The 23,626-nt window shown below is 39.9% G+C and overlaps 1 protein-coding gene and 1 long non-coding RNA gene across 2 annotated transcripts in view; both read right to left on the bottom strand.

Moving 5' to 3' along the window:
* The window catches only part of RABGAP1 (RAB GTPase activating protein 1), a 147,150-nt gene extending 136,690 nt beyond the window's left edge, over positions 1–10,460 (bottom strand). The window contains exon 1 of the mRNA XM_090274692.1: positions 10,384–10,460. The gene's annotated coding sequence lies outside the window, so the exon portion shown is untranslated. The remainder of the gene's footprint in view (positions 1–10,383) is intronic.
* A 7,076-nt stretch (positions 10,461–17,536) lies between these two features.
* On the bottom strand, positions 17,537–23,576 carry LOC150013693 (uncharacterized). Its single transcript, XR_016510580.1, has 2 exons — positions 23,382–23,576; positions 17,537–19,963 (listed from the first exon to the last, which is right to left on the bottom strand). It is a non-coding gene; the product is annotated as an uncharacterized LOC150013693 (long non-coding RNA).
* Between the last annotated feature and the right edge of the window lie 50 nt (positions 23,577–23,626).

Genomic DNA, 23,626 nt, shown 5'->3' with positions numbered 1-23,626 from the left:
ATTTTACCTCAATTTGTAAGGTAGACATAGTAATTAACTTTCTACCATTTTAAATAATATACACAAGAACTTCCTGGTACTTGGTAGGCATTCACACTTCATCTCCTTTCTATTATTTTTTTTAAGGTATTATGTATTTATTTTTTTTGGAGTGGGGAAGGGAGAAAGAGAGGGGGAGAAACATCAATGTGCAAGAGATACATTGATTGGTTGCCTCTCCTACGAACCCAATTGGGGACATGGCCAGCAACCCAGGCATGTGCTCTGATGGGGAATCGAACCAGCAACGTTTCGGTTCACAGGCTAGTGCTCAATCCACTAAGCCACACCAGCCTTCTTTTATACAAGTGTTGAGTCTAGACCCTTATAACATATCCATTTACCAACAGGGATATGTTAGCGAGTGCAGATTCAGAGATGTTTCCTTCTCTTTATCTTCTTTAATAAGTGAAATCACTTAAAATGATAGGTAATTTTAATTATGCAGCCTTCTATATCAAACCTAAAAATTCAATTATGTTATACTGTTCATTACTTTATCCTTTTGTTAGTTTTGTCCTTATTAACCCATTAAAGACTAGAGGAATTTTATGATTGACAATGAGTCTCATGATATCAACTCTAAACTTTTGCCCAAATTCACTGCTCTACGCCGTAAGTGACAATGTTAAACCCAACCATGCACTTGTGCAAAAATCAGAGCAAATACTTTACCTCCATCTTACCAAATGAAGATTCATTTTCATTTTCAGTCTCCTCTAAAATACTACAGTACCAGCTGACAAAGGCTCTTTTTACACTCCTGGATAATCAATGTTTACTTTTTAAAAACTTGAACTTTTTTTATTTTTGGACGAAGTACCACTGAATATTAGCATTGTTTCTAGTTACCATCCTCCTTTAGAGCAGTAACAAGTGAACTTGCAGCGCCATGGGTTTGCTAATGTGCAATCAGTAGAGGCAAAAATCACCTCCCACTAAGTGACCTAACTTGATAAAAGAGGTATGAGTGGTACTTATAACTGAACTTGACATGGTTAAGACAAATAAACTGTGCTAGTCCAGCCGCTAATATAGAGCTATGGTTCATCTTTGTTCCCTTGTTTTCCTGAAACTTCTTCGAAGTAGTACTAACTGCCTCCAATTCAATGAGATTCCCCACTTACACCGAGCAGTCCCTCTCAAAAATGTGGCCCAACTACCTCTCACCCTCATGAACCTCTTCTTCTAAAAATCAACAACATAATTTCAAAATCTAAAGAATTCTCTGCAGTTCTCATCTTATTTCTAGCTGTTGAAATAAGTTAAAGTGCTGACCATTTTCTTATTCTCAAACTCTTCTCTTTTCGCTTCCATTTTCTACTGACTACCTTTGCTCAGCTGTCATTTTGGTTCCTTTTCTTCTGCCCATTCTTTAAATCCCACCTCGTTCCTCTTCTTTGTTTTAATTTTCTCCTGGCAATCTCAATAGCTCACCTGTTCATAGCTTCTCCTTACCTTTGACAGGCTTACAGTGGTAGAGAAAAAAGACAAGAGCTGCTTACAATATGGTACAGTTTAGTGTTCGGTGTAACAGGTAAGCAAAGGGTGTTATGAAAACACACAGCACTCTGCTACATGTGTCCCGTGACCATCTCAGATCCTCATTCATCACACAAGCATATGCATAGGTTTCCTATCCTGGTTAACAACTACTGATCCAAGATAGAACTGTCAAAAAATCCTTGAGTTCTTTTCTCCTTCTCCTTTGAAACTTCAATGGATTTTAGTTTGCAAATACAAACCCCAAATCTATTCCTTCCCGTCAGTGACTTGTGAGTACTTCATTCTCTTTGAACTTCGCTACAGTTTAAGTCTCCTTTTTGTAGACTCTCTAGTCATTGGTTATCAAGGCCCCATAGCTACCTAATTTCTAAAATTCAGATGTGATCATATAACCTACCGCTTCCTCAAAACCTTTGATTGCTCCTGACTGAAAACAGAAAAAATCCAAATTCCTCATATCGTTAGCTCTTCAAAATCTGGAGCCAATCCATCATCCTAGTCTAATCTCCGTATCAAACCATACCAAACAATTTACTAAATGTCATGCATTTTTATGTGTTCAAGCCATTGCTCTTGTTGTTTATTTGCTAAGCTAGGAATGTGTCTTCCCTTCCCCAGTTAGTCCTTCTCCCCCACCAGCAGTCCGGTGATACAATCAAGCATTCAATCTCCGCATTTCCCTCTGCAATATTTATTTCTCTCTAAGGTTCCCAAGGACTTTTCCTTGCTTTTTAATTCTACCACAGAATTATAGCATTTATCACACTGTAAAATGTTGTCTTTTCTACTCCACTGTATTGATCATTCCAGAAACAACTATGTACAAACCATATGGTAAATATTGGAACACAATGAGCATACACAATCCCTTTGAACTACTTGTGGGCAGGTATCTTAAGATTTTATTTATTTTAACTTCATGTCCTTTCCTTGCCTACTGTCAGTACTCAATAAACCTGATTGGTTGAATAATACTCCTTCATCAGTATTTAACTGGTAGGGTCTAAGTAATGTGAGGACAAATGATAAATATGTGACATGCATGTGACTGGGGATGTGGATATGAATGATGACTGGAATTAAAGGAACAAAAAGAACCACCCTTGCCCTGGCTGGGTGGCTTAGTTGTTTGGAACATCATTCTGTACACCAAAAAAGGTTGGGGATCGATTCCTGGTCAAGACACACATCTAAGTTGCAGATTTGATCCCTGGTTGGGGTGCATGCAGGAGGCTACTGATTGATGTTTCTCTCTCTCAAAAATCAATAAACATATCCTGTGTGAGGATTAAAATAAAAAAAAAAAAGGAACTACCTTTGAGTTCGCCTGACTCCAGTGAGCTGCCAACTGTCATGGCCAAAAACAACACTGAGCCACAAAACATACCCTGATTCCCTTTGGACCTAAATACCCTCTTATCACTTCTCCCTTCATTTTTGTTGCTCAGCCAGCAAGCAAAGGAGTACACCCTTAGGGAACTGTAAGGATACTTAATCACCCTGCTAAAGCTAAAGAGTTGTGATTTTACACCCAACCTGGTACTAAGAAACATTACATGCATTAATAATAGTCTTGACACTAACCTTACGAGACAGTTATTAACTCCACATGACAAGAGGAGACTAGACTAGTTCAATAACTTGCTTAAGTTCACTGAGAAAGTTTATTTGGTACTTGATCCAAAACCAGGTACCTAGGTGCCACTGTCCTCTTCTGAAGTGCATCTTTTCTCCTTTGTGTTCCTATCTCCATCATCTCCCCATTCCAATCCATCCTCTTACACTGCTCCCAGTTGTATCCTTCTAAAACACAGATCTGATGAGATTACTCTGCTCAGAAAAAGAACAAGACAGGAAACAGCAAAGTAAGAAAATTTCGAAGATGCTGTAATAGACCAATTCCTGTGGGTTTGTAGTCCTTTAAAATTAATCTTGGAGAATGCAAAAAAGGTACAGTAGTTTTAAAAATTGTACTAGCCCTGGCTGGTGTGGCTCAGTGGATTGAGCGCTGGCCTGCGAACCAAAGGGTCGCCAGTTCAATTCCAGTCAGGGCACAGGCCTGGGTTGCGAGCCAGGTCCCCAGTTGGGGGCGCATGAGTGGCAACCACACACTGATGTTTCTCTCCCCCTTTCTCCCTCTTATCCCGTCTCTAAAAATAAATAAAATATTTTTTTAAATAAATAAAAATTGTACTATGTTAATCTCAGCTTTTTTCTTTTCCCCTCCTGGATCTAAAGTTAGTTTCCCTGCCTTGGTTTTCAAATTAATTTCACAGCCTAGCCGTGGAAAGGGTGGGACAAAGCTAATGAAACTCAGTAGAAAACAATCCCTCCTTTATAAAAATAAATTACTTTCCACCACTATACTAATTGCTAAACAATAGATGTGTCTTCCTTTAAGTCTGACTTTGAATTTGGAAGCTGTTTCTTTGAATTACTTTAGTTAACTAAGAGAATCATATTAAGATAAGCTTTCTGAATAATTTGTTTAGTTTTTAAAAAAAGGCAAAAACAAAACATTCATACTGGGCCTACTGCACTTAAAGGCAAGATAAACCAATTTATCTAAAAGTCAGTCTTAGGCAAATTTTAACCTATAATGCCTGTGACAATTTACTTCCTTTAACTATGAAGTAACTCTTTTAGTTCAATTCCAAATGAACTAAAAAAAGATACTTCTGAAATACTGGGATTTGTAAGAAAATTTTTTAAGTTTTTTAATTTTTAAAAGATTTTTAGTTTTTAATTTTCTAGAATTGTGGTTAATACACATAACATATACTTTACCATTTTAGTTTGGTGGCATCAAGTACATTCACATTATGTGTATTGTGCAACCATCTCCATTATCCATCACATAACTTTTTCGTCTTCAGCTGAAACTCCACCCACTAAACAGTAACTCCCATTCCCACAGGCAAACAACATTCTACTTTCTGTCTTTATAAATTTGATTACTCCAGGGAACTCATATAGGTAATGAAATCATACCAATACTTGTCTTTTTGTCGTTGGCTTACATATTTTGCAAAGTTCATTTATTTATGTTGTAGCATGTGACAATTTCCTTTCTTTTTAAAGCTATGTAACATTCCAATGTATGCACTGGGTTGACTAAAAAGTCTCTACAGTTTTTTCCATAAAATAAGACACATTTTTCATTTTCACTAATAGCTTTATTGATCTGGATATTTTCAGTATGTCGACTATCTCCGCATGGTATAACATTGATTGTTCTCAATTAATGTCTTGTTTTGATCACTATCAACTTCAACTGGTCTACATGACTACTGAGCTTCGCCCAGCGAGAAATCTCCAGCATGACACTTCGCAAACTACTTTTGACACGTTTCATCAGTCACAGCACCTTCTCCATATACTGCACAAATCTTTTTGAGGGGTTTCGGTTGCATTTTTACTTTTTTTGGAATAATAAAGCATAATATCCCAAAAATGTTCCTTATTTTCTATCATCTTTAATATTAAAATGGATACACAAAAAGTCACCAATTTTAATTTTTTTTAAATCCACACTGATATGACAGCTGTCACTATATAATCTAACAAAATTGTTTTGTATTAATTTGAAGACAACTAAGTGCTATTAGATCCATCTCACTGGAAAAAAATCAAACGAATCAATATATATTGGCCAATCTATGTCACATTTTATTTATCCATTCACTGGTCAATAAAAGTTTTAAAAGACTGGTTGTAATTTAATAGACTCCTTAGGGTAAAACTCACAAAATCAATACAGTAAAGTATCTCAATACGACAGCCAAGTTTTTCAGTTATTTCTCATTTTCTCATAATCAAGCTTCATTAAGACTATCAAAAATTAGCCTGGCATAATATTTTTTAAAAAACCCATTGGGAGTTTAATTTCTCAGTCCTTTTGATATGAGTTGGATGATGTTACAGCTTCAGTTTTCTCATACATAAAATGAGGGTACTGAACCCATTTTATTCTTTTGTGAATGAGAGTATCCAGGAAAGGGGCTGGGCTGGGGGACGCCAGGTACTTTCCAGTCCTAATCCACAATGTAAATCTAATTAGTTCCAAGTGAAGAAACTGAGTCTCACAGTCACTAAGCAGGTTACCTTCAGTTATATACTCATAAGTGCCAGACTTGGAATATCTGTATATTTATACTCTCCCCTCTATATCTTGATACCTTTAATGAAAGATATAAGATGTAAGAAGAGGGGATGAAATGCACATAAAATTTACTTTATACTATGTTAAGTTCAATACTGTTGACACCTGAAAAAAACAACCCACATTAAGTGTTTCCCCATGTTCTTATGGATATTTCAGGAAACAGCCCTTTAATTTTTTCCAGAACTCTAGGTATGCTTCACTTCAACACAGTATCTCTGAAACTAAATGTTTAAATTATTTGGATGCCATTTCCACAATAGAAACCTATCTCTGGAACACAGGAAAAGGAATGTACTACTCATTCACAAGGTCAGATTATATTTCTGACCTTGCTAGTATAGATTTTTTTTTTTTTAAGTAAGCTTGTCTTTACCTTTTCTCAAATGGATTTCTAAAGCATAATTCACATTAGTGTTTTATAAATATAAAAATATGAATATTTCTAAGCACTGCAGGATCATCCAAAAATTTTTTCTTTTAGAAAATTAGTCATGTTTCTCCTCATCCACAGTGAAGAAAATGAATCTATTCCGTTTAGAATATCTACCTGTCTACACTCAGATCTGAAACATTGTATTATTCATTTCTCCTTAAACAATGGGAATTTATAGTGTCACGCAAGCAAATTATTTGACAGATGACCGAAGCCTAAGATAAATGCAATAAATATGGATTCCCTTTCTATGACCTCTGATTTTCAGGGGAATGTATATAAGCAAACCAGAAATGGCTGGCAGAAGACACACATCTTCGGCAATTTCTGATATAAGAATGCCCTGATCACCCTGCCTGGTGTGGCTCAGTGAATTAAGAACAAGCCTGTGAACCAAAAGCTCACAGGTTCAATTCCTGGACAGAGCACATGCCTGGGTTGCAGGCCAGGTCCCAGGCTGGGTGCAAGAGGCAACAGATCAACGTTCTCTCTCACACATCAAAATCTGTCTCCCTCTTTTCTTCCCTCCCTTCCCCTCTCTCTAAAAATAAATAATCTTTTTTTTAAGTCACAAATATTTAATTACGTTCCACAGGTGTTTTTAGTCCTATATGAAAAGATCTTTTCTCACAACCAAAGAAAAAACTTTCTGGTGGCCAACTGCAATGAAAATATAACCATTTCTCTTCTGCAGATATGAGGTCTATTCATAGACAATCGTGTATCCCAGCAAAAGGATTTATGTGACATGTTTAAACTCTTACATTGCCAGAATCCATTTATCAGCATACTTCAAGGGCATATGGGAGTTTATTACCACTATAGTAAGAATATTAAAAATAATTATCTCAAGGTTCTTCCCAACAATAGTATTATACAACTGCTTGACATTTAATCCAATTTAGCCTCGTATGCTGTCTCTTAATACCCCTGATATTTACAATATGTCCCCAAAGAAAGATTCTGCATATCAATTCCTTTCCCTGTTACAAAGGTCATCCTTACAAAATGGAAAACAAGATTATAACCACAGACTGATGGTTGCAATTATCAAAATGTATAAATACTGGAAAATGAGCCCTGGCTGGCGTGCCTCAGTGGATTGAGTGCAGGGCTGTGAACTGAAAGGTCGCCAGTTCCGGCACATGCCTGGGTTGTGGGCTAGGTCCCCAGATGGGGGTGTGCAAGAGCAACAGATTGAAGTTTCTCTCCCTCTCTTTCTCCCTTCCTTTCCCGCTCTCTAAAAATAAATAAGTAAAATCTTTAAACACTGGCAAGTGGGAAAAAGAAGTTTTTAAAAAGTCGAGTTATTGTTAAGCTTTAAGAAATAATATTTTATTAAAGTTACCACAGGATCTAACATATGAATGTACCTTAAGAAATGCCAGATTTTAGTATGGAGAAAAATTTATTACCACAAAGATTAACAGATCCTAGAGAGTAGTGATTTATAACCTAAAAGCTGATGCAACCTTAACTGGAGATATACATTCATTTATCAACTCTTAGAGAGGAGTAAACCCCCAAAGTCAGCACATAACCATATAATTAACATATACTTTTCATGTTTTAGAGCCAAGGTAACATACACTATTTAATGTCATCCATGAACTTAAAAACAAGTTTTATTTTTAACTATTTAATGATCCATAGAAAGAGGAATTTGGGGGGAAAGTCAGGCCTTATAGAACTCTACTATGAGAGAACAATCTTCAAAAAATTCTCACTGTTGACTCAGAGTATTACGGTTGCTTTGCTAAGAGAAAATCTTCGCAGGCTAAATTCTATAAAGTATTCATGACTTGCAAACTGCCATATTTGGTCAGACAGTCTTTGAACACAGAGAGACACGACTGTTAGGGTCAACAAGAGTGGTTACAATATAAGTTTAAATGTCTGTCTAGTATTATTATTTTTTTTTTGACTCATAAGTTTCCTAAAGAATGATAATCTCAGGATCATCAGAAAACTGGGGTTGAGAGGGTGGCAGAAATAGAACAAGGTAACCAAATTATTGCAAAAAGAAACAGCTGTTAAACTAATACACTGTTTTTTGTTTTTCATATAAACCAATAAACACAAGTCCTTAGCCTTGGATTTTCTTTCTTTGGGATCTAATTATGGAAAACCAATAAAACAAGGCAGTTACATACAGAGCACCCAAATGTCTTGCCGAACTCTGCTTTACATTGGTTAAATAAGCACTTCTTTAATATTTGAGTTCTAGCTCCAAAAAAGATAAGTTTTACATTCATTTATTCCACATGCTTGAGAAGGTTAATAATATCCGATTATACTGAAAACTACAATAACAGTATGGGCACCCTATGTCAGAACCTCAGTACACTCAACAGTTGCACCAATTTCAAACGAATTGTTTTCTGAAGCCTGCAGTCAAAGTTCACTTGTTAAAACAATTACTGTGAAATGATGAGACCTTCAAAGTAGGCTTTATTTCAGCTGGAAACATACTCACTAAAAGACAATGGCCTTTTTAAAAGAATCCGGGCTGCAAAGTCTAGCTAGAAATATACTCAATAAAACACAACAACTTCTTTCAAAGAATCCAGGCTGTAAAGCTGAGGTATATTTGTGGAAAATCATGTCCCTCGTGTAGCTAATGTGCACAATACACTTCTTTCAATATGCAGTGAAAAAAAAAAAGATAGGAAGCAGGTGTTTTCACTTTTATAGTCTCATTAAAGCACCTGTAACTGCAAATAGAACACTATGCCAAATGCATATATAGTAGATAGGTTAACTATCCAGACAAATATAAATGCCAACAAGTTAATTGTAAACTGAATTATACAACTAAAACAAAAAGTGTACTAAAAATAGCTACAAGTTCAATATCAATTACGAATGTGCTGATAAATTCTACAAAAGCTACTTGTGAATTTTAAATGTTACCAATAAATACAAATCAATCATGGATTCGAATTTTACTAATGCAAACTGAGCTCTAGAAAGATCATAAACAATTCTCTCCCCTACTCATTTGTAGTTTTAGTAAACCCAATTTAAAAGCTTTCAACACATATAACACAGCACTCTCCACACACCTGGATTAAGGCCAACAGGTCCTTTGTTTTTTGGGTTTTTTTTAAAGTTGAATGTGCACTTCCTTAGCACTTAGGCTTTTCTCAACTTTTCAAACATCAGTTTAATGCGACACAGTTCAATTCACCCACCATTGTCCTTTACTTCCTAAGTAAACAAAGCAGCTGGAAACATACACACAAGCTCCGGACTTACTACTACAGTTACACATATGTGAATACAGGTGTTTATTGTAATGAAAATTATCAAATTAATTGTGAAACCGGTCCCTGACAGTTTTTCCCATTGATAAAAATGACAAAAACTAAAATTTCTCACATTCAAATTGCAACAGGGTTTTGAACTAGCGGAGAACATTTTTGCTTCCACGATAAAGGAATCTCCGAGTAACCCTAGCACGGAGACGCCTGTAAAAGCAGGTACAGATGGTAACAGTCTGACTGTTATGGACCAAAGAACTATCGGGCAATGGACAGCAAACTCCAGGGAGTTTAGTTATCCCTCTAACTCAACATCTAGAACCCCGCAGGCTGCTGAGACTCAAGATACAGCGAGGAGGTAATTGGGAGCAGATACTGAAAAACGGGGTGAGTCGGATGCCGGGGCCAATTTAACAGAGAGCGGGGAAAACGAAATGGCAAGGCCAAAGAGATGGCAGATCCACACTAGACGAAAACATGCCTTTCAGATCAGGCGCAGCCCAGTAACGCAGGCCGAGCCCGAGGCCAGCAGAAATCAGAAACAGGCCCAGGGGGCACTGGAGAGAAACTGAGGCGGAGGGAACAGCCAGACTCCCACATAGGACCTGGCGCAAAACAGTAGACACAAAACTAACGAGCTTTGCTGAGGACCCAGAAGGACGGCCGCCAAGTGCAAGACTCGGAAGACAGGCAGGCACCCACCCACCCAAGACAGGGGGAACCGGTTTGGGCAGGGGCTCCCAGAGCGTTCCCACCTGCGCATGCGCCCTCTTCCCTCCGCCGCGGCCCTCCCTCCCCCTCCCCCCAATCACAGCTCCCCTCACAACCCGGCTCATCAAAGGAGCTGAACGGAGTCTTGCCGGCCCAGCCCCGCGGGATGAGAACGCAGCTTAGGTCCTCGAAGAGGCCGTCAGAGGACCCCCCCGGAGCTTGGTGGAGGGGAAGCCGGAGGAGAAGAGGGGAAAACTCGTCCCTACCCGACCCGCCGTCTCCTACGCCGCCCGCCTTCCCGGAGGCTCCGTCGCCTGGGCCTCCCCAGCCGCCCAGCCGCCCAGCCCCCGTCCACCCCGCCCCCTACTCACATGAAAGCGGCTTCTTCCGCCCTCCGCCCGCCTCCTGCCCCACTTTATAGGTCCACGGCTGAGCTGCGCCGCTCCATTGGCCGAACAGCAGGCGGCGAGGGCGTACTTCCTCTCCTGGAAGCCCAATCTAGGCTTCTAGTCCCCCCCTCAGGAATCTGCGCCTGCGCGGGGTCTGTGCTGGGAGACAGACATGACGCTGAGCCCAGTCAGTGGCTACGTGAAGGCATCAGGGACTGAAACCAGGATTAAGGTGCGGGCGGAGAGCAGGCGGGTAGCACTTGTTGAGTTTGAGGGATCCCTTGCACAATTCCCACATTCAGTGCTTTTAAAAAAACAGCACTTAACAGTGTTCAGCTTGCCTGGCCTTTAAACGAGGCCGCACAAATGTGCCAAGGATTGTGCTGGGTGCCGGGTATGTGATTCGGTTTTAACTACAAACGTGAGAATATTTTTTCTAGTATTACTAAGGAGTCCAGCTGAAGTTAATGAACTCAGTCTAGAAATAACTTCCCACTCTCCAAGTCAAGAGTCACTGGCTAAGTTACAGAGTGGGGATCCAAAAATCCCAGAGCTTGCGGGTTGGTGAATGGGGAAAAGGGAACACCATGGTGGGTAGCTAGTTTCTCACTTCCCTGAATGGCTTTGGTTCTTCCAAGGAGATGGGAGGGGTTTTGACCATGGAATGGTGTGGAAAGGGCATGCAGAGCCTGCACAAGGTTCTGTGAATGGTCAGAACTGGTTACCATGCCCACTGCGTCACAGGGCGCAGTCAGGGATTTAAAAATAAGGTGGCAACCATTTTAGAGAGAGGAGGAGAGGAGATCCATGCGGTTTGCAAGGAGGGCAGAGGAGAACTCCATGCGGCTTGGAAAGGAAAGGGAGAAATCCATGTGGTTTACAAGGAGGCTGGAAACTCCACGCGGTTCTGCATTAAGAGCCGGAGAGCACTGCAACACAGGCAAAACCTCCCCAATCAGGATCGAATGATTGGGAGCTGCTGGTAAAATGGAACTGTGCGAAGCAGTAAGACTGCATCTCTGACTTTTCTAAAACTAGCCTGGTTTGGTAGGGGGAGGCAGAACTCTGTGTTTGTGGGTGTTTTAAAGAAAATAAGACTTAACGGCAGAAATCCGCAAATAATCTCAATCTATGTAACCATTAAATAAACAATTATTTTTTCTTTTCACCAAACTCAGGTATGGAGAGTAATGCTTCTGGTGGCGGGCAATTGGGCCCCTAATAACTGAACCGCCTGTGGGTTCTGTTACACTCTGGCAGCTAAAAGTTCCCTAGATTTGTAGATATCCTGCAGTTTTCTGAAGCTTAGACCTTGCAAATATCCTGTCATGTACCAATGACTTGACTGTCTAGACATACGCCATTTTGCAAAGTACATTACCTGAGGAGCATAGCTAACCCAACATTTTGCCCACTTCAAAGATGGTGGCAGCATCATATGCAGCATCTTCAAAGATGGTGGCACTCGTATGTGCCATCCACAAGATTGTGGGAAACCCACGTGACTCATACATCATGGTGGAGCACTCACGTGGCTTACCCAAAATGGCAGTAAGCCCATGCAGCTCAGTGTCCAACCGCAACCTGCATGCAGGTTCGGTTCAAAGAGCCTAAGGGTTCCCTCCTTTCCTGAACCTGTTTTCTTCCACCATTGTGGCATTCCTGGCAACTGGCGCCTTGAGCTGGGCTGCAGGGTGGTTCCCTGCTACTGGGAAATCCCCATAGCCATGCTCCAGGAGTCAGTCTGCCCCACATATCTGGGACCTGACTACAGGTTCTATTAGTCCCATCTTGGTCACCAAAACTGGTACAGAGGGAAAGGAGTTTTTTTTCACATGGCGCCTTGGTGTAAAATCCAAAAACTAATGTCGAGGAAAACAGGTCTTTATTTACAATATTCCAACCTGGGGAGCACTTCAGCCCAGAGTCCTGTTCTCCCATGGGACCCAGCACTTCCCTTGCTCCCCAAAAGGATATAAGCCAAAAACATACCCGGAAGTTCCCCAGCCCTTATTTGTCAGCTCTCTCCTTCGGATCTGGGGTACGATGTCATCAGCGTCTGTATAACAGTCCAGGAAAACGTGCTATGTTCCACTGGATCATGCATGGTTCTCTTGTGCCTGTGGATCAACATCAGTGTTCTTCCTATAAGCTTGATAGATCCCCTCCAAAACTCACAAGGATCCTCAGTTGTCTTTTGCTGAATAGTCTGTACCAAATCCAGGCTTTCTGGCATGGGTACCCCCTTTCTAAATCCTTCCAATATACACCTCCTATAATGTTTCAAAGGGACTAGGCCCCCACCATTTGGGTCCCAGTTAGGCTCTGTCCAAGGAATTGGCAGTTGGGTCAGGGGTCCCATTGGGATCCTCTGTGAAGACGCTGAGCCTCTTCATTAGCCTTACTTGTAACCAGCCGCTTCTCATCCCCAGCTAGCAGAATATTTAGGAGAGCCTGTACATCTGCCCAGTTTGGGTTATGGGTGGCCAAAATGGAGGCAACAAGCTCTGCCATTTTCTGAGGATCATTCCTATATGAGGGGTTAGAATTTTTCCAATTTAGCAAGTCTGAAGCGGAAAACAGTATGGGCCCAACAGTAGCCAGAGGGCTGGCCTTGCTGATTTACTCCACCTATTGGGTACTGCCGTGGGGGAAATTGGCTTGCTCCGAATTGGGAGGCCCCCTAACTATACTGGGTTCCTTGGTGGGTTCTGGTGGGGAAGACCCATTTCTCCTGCAGGGGTGGAGTCATTGGCTTTGTGGTGACTTCAGAGGCTGTAACCAAAAGGGGTGGTGGGAGGAAAGTCCCTTAAGTCTACAGAGGGGTGGGCTCTGCGGAAGCCACTCCCACCTGTAGAGGAAGCGGTGCGGTGGAAACCACCTCCACCTGCGGAGAGGATGGTCCCACAAAAACTGCCTCCACCTGGGCGCAGTTTGGTGCCAAAACAGCTCCTTTTGTCAGAGTCTTTGTCCCCCAATTCAGAGTGTTAATGAGGGCTATTTCCTCATTCTCCCTTTCTTCTGGTGTTTTGCTCTCAGGAAAAAGCTTTGGGACCACTTTTTTCCTCTGCACCATTACTCGGTCCTCCATCTCTGTTAAGGTCTTATTATACAACTCGACAAATGCATTTACATAATAGATCTCTTCCCAATTTCCTGATTGCTGGCAGTAACTCTTCAATTGCTTAATGACATGGTAATTCAGGGAACCATTCACAGGCCGCCTTTCCTTACTATCCGAAACATACTCAGGCAAAACAGTGTTACAATAATAAATCAGTATGTTCTTAGTCACAGGGTAACAACAGTACATATCCCAATTTTCCAAAATTCTCTCCAGCGGACTGCCCTCAGGGACTTGCCCAGAACTGCTTTTATTGACCCAGACATACATGCCAATGGCTATAACCAGAAAAATCCCAAAGACCAGAAAACATATATACCACTTAGGCATTCATAATTCTACTATTCCCAGGAGTACTCTTGATCAGTAAAACAAATCTAGCATCCACAATCCCATTATTTCAGAAATAATTCAGAAATGCTAATAAATTTTTAGCCAAATAGTCTTACTTCTCTAATCCCATCCCAGTTCTGTTTTCTTTTCATCCTCCAGGCATATTTATGCAGCCGGCGCCCTCAGGAGGTGTCTCCCTAGGGGGTCAACTTGCCACAGGCAATTATTAAAGCCCCACGTTGGGAGCCAGAGTGTAACAGAACCCACAGGCTGTTCAGTTATTAGGGGCCCAATTGCCCGCCACCAGAAGCATTACTCTCCATACCTGAGTTTGGTGAAAAGAAAAATAATTGTTTATTTAATGGTTACATAGATTGAGATTATTTGCACATTTCTGCCGTTAAGTCTTATTTTCTTTAAAACACCCACAAACACAGAGTTCTGCCTCCCCCTACCAAACCAGGCTAGTTTTAGAAAAGTCAGAGATGCAGTCTTACCGCTTCGCAGACACAGTTCCGTTTTACCAGCAGCTCCCAATCATTCGATCCTGATTGGGGAGGTTTTGCCTGTGTTGCAGTGCTCTCCGGCTCTTAATGCAGAACCGCGTGGAGTTTCCAGCCTCCTTGTAAACCACACGGAGTTCTCCCTTTCCTTTCCAAGCCGCATGGAGTTCTCCTCTGCCCTCCTTGCAAACCGCATGGATCTCCTCTCCTCCTCTCTCTAAAATGGTTGCCACCTTATTTTTAAAACCCTGACTGCGTCCTGTGACTCAGTGGGCGTGGTAACCAGTTCTGACCATTCACAGAACCTTGCGCAGTCTCTGTATGCCCTTTCCACACCATTCCATGGTCAAAACCCCTCCCATCTCCTTGGGGCCTTGGAAGAACCAAAGCCATTTGCATAACTAAGAAACTAGCCACCAGCCATAGTCATGCAAAGGCTTCTTAAAAGCTGTTCCCTTTTCCCCATCCCCCAACCCGCAAGCTCTGGGGATTTTTGGAGACCCCCACTCTGTAACAGCTACAACACAACTGCCTTGAGATTATTTGAGACACCCAGAACAGGACAGAAATGAACAAGGTTGTTTCAGTGTTACTTGAAAATTCAGCTGGGATTTTACATTAAAAAAAGAAAATTCAAAAGTGGTATACAGAGCAATGACAATATAATGCATTTTAAAGTCCCTATACTGAGTAAATTTACAATGTAATTGGAAATAAAAACGATCATTAAAAATGCTATTTGTCTTTTTTTAAAGTATATTTTATTATGTTAGAGCTGTCCCAATTTATTTTCCCTTTGCTCCCCTCTGCCCAGAACCCCAGTTCCCTCCAGCAATCCCCCACCTTAGTACATGTACATAGGTCGTGGATATAAGTTCTTTGGCTTCACCCATTCCTACATTATTCTTAACTTCTCTATTTTGTACTAACCAATTCTGCTTCTTAATCCCTGTACCATTTCCCCATTTCTCCTCCTTCCCACTCCCAAATGCTCCCCATACCTACAATTCTGTTCCTATTCTGGTTTGTTTAGTTGGATTTTTTTTTTTTGATAGTGTGAGTTTGTTGTCATTTTAATGTTCATAGTTTTGATCTTCTTTTTCTAAAATAAGTCCCTTTAACATTTCGTATAATAAGGGTTTGGTGATGATGAACTCCTTTAGCTTTACCTTGTCTGGGAAACACTTTATCTGCCCTTCCATTCTAAATGATAGCTTTGCTGGAGAGAGTAATTTTGATTATAGGACCTAGCTTTTCCTCACATTAAATACTTCTTGCCAATCCCTTCTTACCTGCAAAGTTTTTTGTGAGAAATTGGCTGACAGTCTTATAGGCACCCCTTTGTAGGTAACTCTCTTCTCTTGCTGCTTTTAAGATTCTCTCTTTATCTTTAACCTTTGGCATTTTAACTATGATGTGTCTTGGTGTGGTCCTCTTTGGATCTAGCTTGTTTGGGACTTTCTGTGCTTCCTGCACTTGTATGTCTATTTCCTTTGCCAAATTAGGGAAGTTTGCCTTCATTTTTTCACATAAATTTTCAATTTCTTACTCTTCTCCTTCTGGCATCCCTATGATTCAGATGTTGGCACATTTAAAGTTGTCCCAGAGGTTCCTAAGCCTCTCCTCATTTTTTTCAATTCTTGTTTCCTCATTCTGTACTGGTTGACTGTTTTTTCTTCCTTATGTTCCAGATCATTGATTCGAACCCGTTTCCTTCCCTTCACCATTAGTTTTGTGTGGATTTTCCTTCGCTTCATTTAGCATGGCCTTCACTTCTTCCTTTCTGCATTTGCCGTACTTAAGCATATCTGTCAAGTCTGTGAGCATCTTTAACACCAATGTCTTGAACTCTTTTAGGTTGGCTATCTCCTCACTGTTTACTTCTATCACTGGAACCTTGATCTGTTCCCCCTTTTGGCCCATACTTCTCTGTCTCCTCATCTTGACAGGCTCCTGTGTTTGTTTGCCTCTGTGTCTTAGGTAGAGCTGTCGCTCCTGTTACGTTGTAAGGGGCGGAGCCTTAGGTATTCCTCAGTACAGAATGATCCATTTCACCACATTGTGGTGCTGTATGTGGGGGAGGGGGTCCAAGAGGGAACAATGCCACTTGCTCACCACTTGCTTCTTTTCCAGGCACTTCTCCAGCTTCCCATATGGCACTGGCACCCCTCTAGCTGCTGCCCTGGCCATCATTCCCAGAGTAGGTGTGTCTGCAGACATTCTAGGACCGTTCGTGCCTTTTAAGCAAATGGACTCTGCTCAGAGACTGGCAGTTTATTCCTCTGCCCCAGCCCTAGCCAGTTTTCACAGTCAGAAGCAATGAGGCTTTGTTTTCCCAGCAGTGGAACCTGAGCTGCGTGGTCCGGGCTGGTGCTGAAAGCGCTCCCCAGGTGTCCCTTCCTACTTTTTAAAACATGTGACTGTGCTTTCCGCTGACCTGCCGCTGCCGCCGCTGTTGCTGCCACCACCACATCGCATCCTTTCCGCCCTGGCTCCAGCCCTCCTACCTGTCTGGATGAGTATATTTTCTTTATATATTTGTTCGTTAGATTTCCATGCAGCTCGATTTTCTGGAACTTCTGGTTGTCTCTAGTTTTCAGATAGCTGTTTTCCTTCTTGTGGAGGGAGACGCAGTGTGCCTATCTAGGCTACTTAAGTCTTGAAAATTTGTAAAATAATTCTACAACCTCTTCCTTAATCTTTTCCTTTTAAAATTCATATAGCATATAGCACATTTGCTGGTGAATGACTCATTCCTGTGGATACTGCATCCAAACCACCAGAGAAAAAAGTGCGCTGTTACCATCCTCTTTGTGACTGGTCTATTACAATAGAATTGCTGAACTCCCTCAGGAAAAGTTTTGTTCCTTTTCTCCTTATATACTTATAATTATACAAACTCATTTAAAAGTATACAAATAATAGATATAGTATAAAGTATAAAGAAAGTAAAATGCCCTGAATTCCTGACTCCATGACGTGACCAAGCCTCTTTTAATATTTTGGTGACCATACATTCATGTATTTCTTGATTCGTATGTACACCCCAATATATATGCAAATCTTAACATAAATTTTTAAAACAAAATTTTATTACAGAATCAGTGTAGTGTGTCTTAGAGAAAAATACAGAAAAGCTAAAATAAAAAATAAAAACATCACATTCCCACCACCAATGTTAATACTTTTAATACATTTCCTTCTTTGTGTGTTGACATAGCTTTCCCAAATCGGTAATATTTCAGTAAATTTTCCTCTCATTTAATACCTAATTATAATTAAATTTTATGTTGGCCTATACATTTTTTAACAGCTACTTTTCCCAAGTTAGCATCAAATCCAGCACCAAACACTGCACTTGGTCACAGGTTACAGATTCAATTCCTGGTCAGGGCAAGTACAAGAAACAACCAATGAGTGCATAAATAGGTGAAGCACAAATCAATGTTTCTCTCTACCTTCCCCCTTTCCTCTCTCTGTCTCTCTTCCTCTTCTTCTCTCTCTCCAAAATCAATAAATAAATTTAAAAAAATTTTTAAATTAAAAAATATTGGCTTATTGAAGAGATTAGTCCACTTCAAGCACAGATTTTCCACTTTCTGGTACCAAATCATTGCTTCCTCTAGAAGACACCAAGTTTGTTCCTCCAGACCTTGAATTGACTTGAGATATGATTTCTAGATATATCTCAAGGGTCAGTGGATTCAAGTCAAATATTTTGGGCTAGTACACAAAATAGATGATGATACACTTCACGTTCTATTACATTAGCTAGAATACCAATAGTGATGTAATGGGTTAGTGATGACATACATATAGTTTTTAACTGAGGTTCCACTTTTTAAATACACTTTAAATCGTCTATTTCAATGCCCACCAATGCCATATATCTTAATATTTTAGCCAACCACAGAAAACTAATTTTGATTTACAAATATGCTCTACTTTTAAAAAGCCTTACCCAGGGACACATTAATTGATTTTAGAGAAAGGAAAGGTGAGGGAGGGAAAGAAAGAGAAATATCGTTGTGACTGCCTCCCTTATGACCTAATTGGCGACCGAACTCACTAGGAATGTGCCCCAACCTGGGAAACTAACCCACAACCTTTTGGTGCATGGCATGACACTCCAAACAACTGAGCCACACCAGGCAGGGCCAAATATGCTCAACTTTTAACAGCATGAAGCTTTGTACCTTAGAACATATGGTTAGGGTGTGTGAGTGGAATATGAGAATGGTCTGAGAGAAAGTGCTTTGGCAAGCTGGAGTCAGAACGGGAAGGACACTGGATGCTAAAAGAAGGAAAATAAAGTTCAATCTATAGACACATGGGTGTTCTTGGAGGTTTGTAACGACAGTGCCAATAACAGATTCAGGTTTTTCAAAAGATCATTCTAGTAGAAGTACAGAAAGCAAAATGGGGATGGGGGCTGAGGTATATATAAAAGTTTGGAGCCTGTGTAAGGTCAGAAAGGCTTCACAGAGAGGAAGAAAATAGGGGAAAAGGAACAGGTTTTGAAGACTATTTAAAAGAGAAATAGCCTCAAGTTCATTGCTTCTTTCTTTTCCCTTCTCAAGTCTGATTTTTATCCTCTCTACTGTTTTTTCTATTTGTTATACTTTTCAACTACGCATTTCACTTTTGTTCCTTTTTATAATTTCTATCTCTTCAATGATAGTTTTAAAGTCTTTGTCTAGTAAATCTGACACCTAGTCTTTTTCAAAAATGGTTCATATTGATTTGTTTTGTTCCTTTAAATAGGTCATACTTTCCTCCTTCTTTGTATGTCCTTGCAATTTTTATTGAAAAATGAACATTTGAAATGTAGCTCTAGAAATCAGATTCTCCCCATTCTCCAGGGTATGCTATTTACCCCCTTCTTCTTCATTTTTAAAAATTTTTAAAGGTGTTTCTGTGTCAAAGATCAGGATCAGCCTCAGGTGAAAGCCAAGTTCTTCTTGGGTTTTTCTGAGCCTGCATCTTTTCCTGGCTCCAAATTTCCCTGATTAAGTGATTGCTTTAGAATGTCCTAATCCTTAAATGCCTGGCTCCCAAATGAAATGAAAGAAAAAAATCCAAACAAGCAAAACAGGTTATATTCCTTTACATTCCCTGGAAGCTAGTACACCTAATTTGAAACAATAACAGCCAGCCTCTGTGCCTGCCCCTCAGAAATGAAAAGCAGAAATCAGCAATCATAACACAGAACCCCAGTATTTAGAGAACAAAGGTGTTATTTCCCATCCTGTCTCCAGCAAGCCACCTGAATGTAAACATGGCTGTCTGCCATGGGTTGGAGAGGTAGGAGATGGTTAGGTGCTATCATACTGAAGGCTGACACTGACTGAAATTAACCTAATTTACCAGCCGAGGTTTCCCCTGGAATATGGAAGTTTTCAAATAGATTCCAGAGTTCCAAAATAGTTACTTCAGTTTCTGTCAGGACAGTTGTTGTCTAGGTTGAGAGGTGAGTTCCTTGTGCTTCCTACTCCATCTGAGGAATAGAAAAAGAAAGAAAGAAAGAAAGAAACATGAACAGAGGCATAGGGACACTATCAAGAGAATCAACATAATACTGTGGGTGTCCCAGGAGAAGAAGAAATGGGAGAAAGAATAATTATCAAACTGTAGAAAGCTAAAGAAAAGAATCTTGAAAGCAACAAGAGAGAACTGACTAATCACATACAAGGGATCCTCCATAAAGTAGTCAGCCAATTTCTCAACCTAAACCTTGGAAACAAGAAAGCAGTAGGTTGATAATATTCCAAGTGCTGAAAGAAGTGTTGACAAAGAATTCTATATCCAGCAAAACTGTCCTTCAAAAATGAGGGAGAAATTAACAAATTTCCTATTTTTAAAAAAAGCCAGGGGAAACTATTACTGTTAGTTACCACTGAACCTGCCCTTCAAGAATGCTAAGGGGAATCCTTAGGTTGATGAAAAGACACTCGACAGTGACTAGAAGCCATACGAAGAAATAAAGCTCTTCTTTCAAGATTAATACATGGACAATCATAAAAGCAAATATTACTATAATTATGATTTGCAAGTCCACTTTTTATTTTCTCCACGACTTAAAAGACAAATGCATAAAAATATTAATCTATATTAATGGACATACAATGTTTGAAAACGTATTCTCTAACATTAATAACAGGAAGAGGGGACTAAGCTATATAGGAGTTTTTGTATCGTATTAAAGTTGGTACCAATTCCATTATAACTTTTGGCTGTTAAATGTAACTCTCATGGCAACCACAAAAGAAAATAGCCATAAAAAATCACAGAAGGGAATAACAGGCGAATCAAAACATTTCATTACAACATATCAAATAAACACAGAAAAAGGCAGTAATAAAGAAAATGAAGGCACAAAAGCTGTAAGGCCCATAGAAAACAAAGAGCAAAATGGCAGAAATAAGTCCTTCCTTTTCAGTAATTATTTAAAATGTAAATTGCTAAAACTCTCCAATCGAAGACAGGGATGTGCTGAACAGATGAAAAAACAAAAAAACAAAAACAAAATAACCATGATCCAACTATATGCAGTTTAGAGGAGGCTCACTTTAGATCCAAAGACATTAATAGGTGAAAAGTGTAAGGATAAAAAAAAGAACATATTCCATACAAATAGTAACCAAAAAGAGCTGGCATAGTTTTACTAAGTTTATGCAAAACAGATTTTAAATTGTTTATAAAAGTTTACAACAGATAAAGGAGGACATTACATATTAACAAAAGGTTCAATTAAGCAAGATGATATAAAAATTATAAACATTTACACACCTAGTAAGAGACCGTCAAAATACATAAAGAAAAAATGGACAGAATTAAAGGGAGAAATAAAGAGTTCTACAATAGCTGAAACTTCAATGCCCCACTTTCAATAATGAATAGAACTACCTACAGATAAATAAGGAAATAGAGGACATGGACATCCCAATAAACCAAATACACCTAACCAACATATAAAGAACGATCTACCCAACAACAAACACATTTTTCCATAATACAATCTCCCCATAACCAACAGCATACTAAAAAGATTATTTAGCCCTGGCTGGTGTGGCTCAATGGACTGAGTGCTGGCCTGTGAACCAAAAGGTGACTGGTTCCCTTTCCACTCAGGGCACATACCTGGGTTGGGGATCAGGGGGGCATGTGACAAACAACTGATTGATGTGTCTCTCACATGTTGATGTTTCTCTCCCATTTTTTCTCCCTTTCTTCCCATGTGTCTAAATATAAACAAAATCTTTTAAAAAAATTATTCATACAACCAAAATTTATTCCAGGGATGCAATCGAAGTTCAACATAAAAATCAATCAATGTAATATATCATATTTTTTTTAAATGAGAGGAAAAACACATGATCATCTCAACTGACACAGAAAAGGCATTTGACAGATTACAATCCTTTGTCATGGTAAGATCTCTCAGCAAACAGAGGGAAAATTCTGCAGCATGATATAAGTATTTGTGAGAAACCCACAGCTAACAATACTCAATAGTTTAGCTTCCCCTCTAAGATCATGAACAAGTCAAGGATGCCTACTTTCTCTGCTGCTATTAAACATTATACTGGAAATTCTAACCAGAGCTATAGGTAGGAAAGGGAGGGAGGGGGGAGAAAAATAAAAGGATTCCAAATTGGAAAGGAAGAGGTGAAATTACCTCCATTCACAGGCAACATAATCCTAAATAGAGAAAATCCCAAAGAATCCACAAGAAAGTTATTAGAGCTAACAAATTCAGCAAAGTTGCAAGGTGTTAAGATCAACACACAAAAACCAGTTGTTTCTATACACCAGCAATCAACACTATGAAAAGAACTAAGAAAGCAATTCCACTGACAATGGTATCAAAAAGAATTAAATACCCTGAAAACTAGAAAACACTGCTGAAAGAAATTAATGAAGAGCTAAATATAGGAAAAGTAATTCTGTATTCATGAACAGGAAGACTTAAAATTAAGTTGTCTATACTACCAAAAGTGACCTACAGATTCAACACAATCTCTATCAAAATTACAACAGCCTCGTTTTGTTTTTTTTTTCTCAAGTGTAAAAGCTGATCCTCAAATGCATATGGAATTTCAAGGGGCCCGGAATAGCCAAAACAATCTCTAAAAAGAATAAAATTGGAGTACTCCTATTTCAAAACTTACTACAAAGCTATAGCAATTAAAACATTACGTTAAGAACATAAAGACAGAAATATAGTTCAATGTAATATAATAGAGAGCCCAGAAATAAACCCTCACATATATAGTCAGTTGATTTTCAACAAAGGTGCCAAGACTATTCAATGGTTAAAGGACAGTCTTTTCAACCAATAGTGATGGGGAAGCGCTACCCACATGTAAAAGAATGAAGTTAGTTAGACAGCAGAGATAATGATTACTCAATATTCTGAATGTACTTAATGCCACGGAAATTGACACTTACAAATTATTAAAAATGATAAATACTTTGTGTGTTCTATCACAATAGGTCCCCCCACCCCACAAGTAGGGAGAACCCAGTGAGCAGTTGGATTGACAAGGAAAATGAGAAGGTCTCTAGAATAATATTAAGTTTTCGGGTCAGCAGGACTGGGTCGTGGATGATGTCGTTCACCTATTCAAGAACTACAGGAGATAAGAAGCAGCAGGTCCACAAATGAACACGAGAGGATTAAAAGGTACATAAACATTAGGACAATCAATTGAAAATTTCTAGGCAGTTGGCTCTGGAGCTCAGGAGAGCCATCTGGGCTGGCGACAGAAATTTGTTAAGGGTCAACACGCAGTAAGTAACGGAAGCCACTACAATGCAAGATCCCCAGGAAATACCAACATCCAAAAGCAAGGAGAGTAAACTTGCTTTCAGGACCCCAACGAGGTGAGTCCACATCCCTAGGATGGACTTACCAAAACTTCAGTGCGCAGGCGCCCTTCAGGCCCATGCACGCAGCAGACGGTCGAGGCCCAGCTCGAAAGGAGCCGTTGAGAAGCCTAAACCCCAAACGCTAAGAAATCTCTGCACCTGGAGTCCAGGGCACTGCGGCCACACTACCCGCCCCGAGAACGACAAGTCTCTCCCGCGGCCCCACCACCCTTCAAGCGTCCCGATTGGCGGAGAGGACTATGGGACCAGGAAGTTATACCTGTCCGGC

This window comes from Furipterus horrens, unplaced genomic scaffold (genome assembly GCF_987537825.1).
Source record: "Furipterus horrens unplaced genomic scaffold, mFurHor1.1.pri manual_scaffold_4, whole genome shotgun sequence".
Lineage (NCBI taxonomy): Eukaryota > Metazoa > Chordata > Mammalia > Chiroptera > Furipteridae > Furipterus > Furipterus horrens.
Note: the sequence above shows the minus strand (reverse complement) of the source record. Positions and strands in the feature narration are given on the sequence as shown.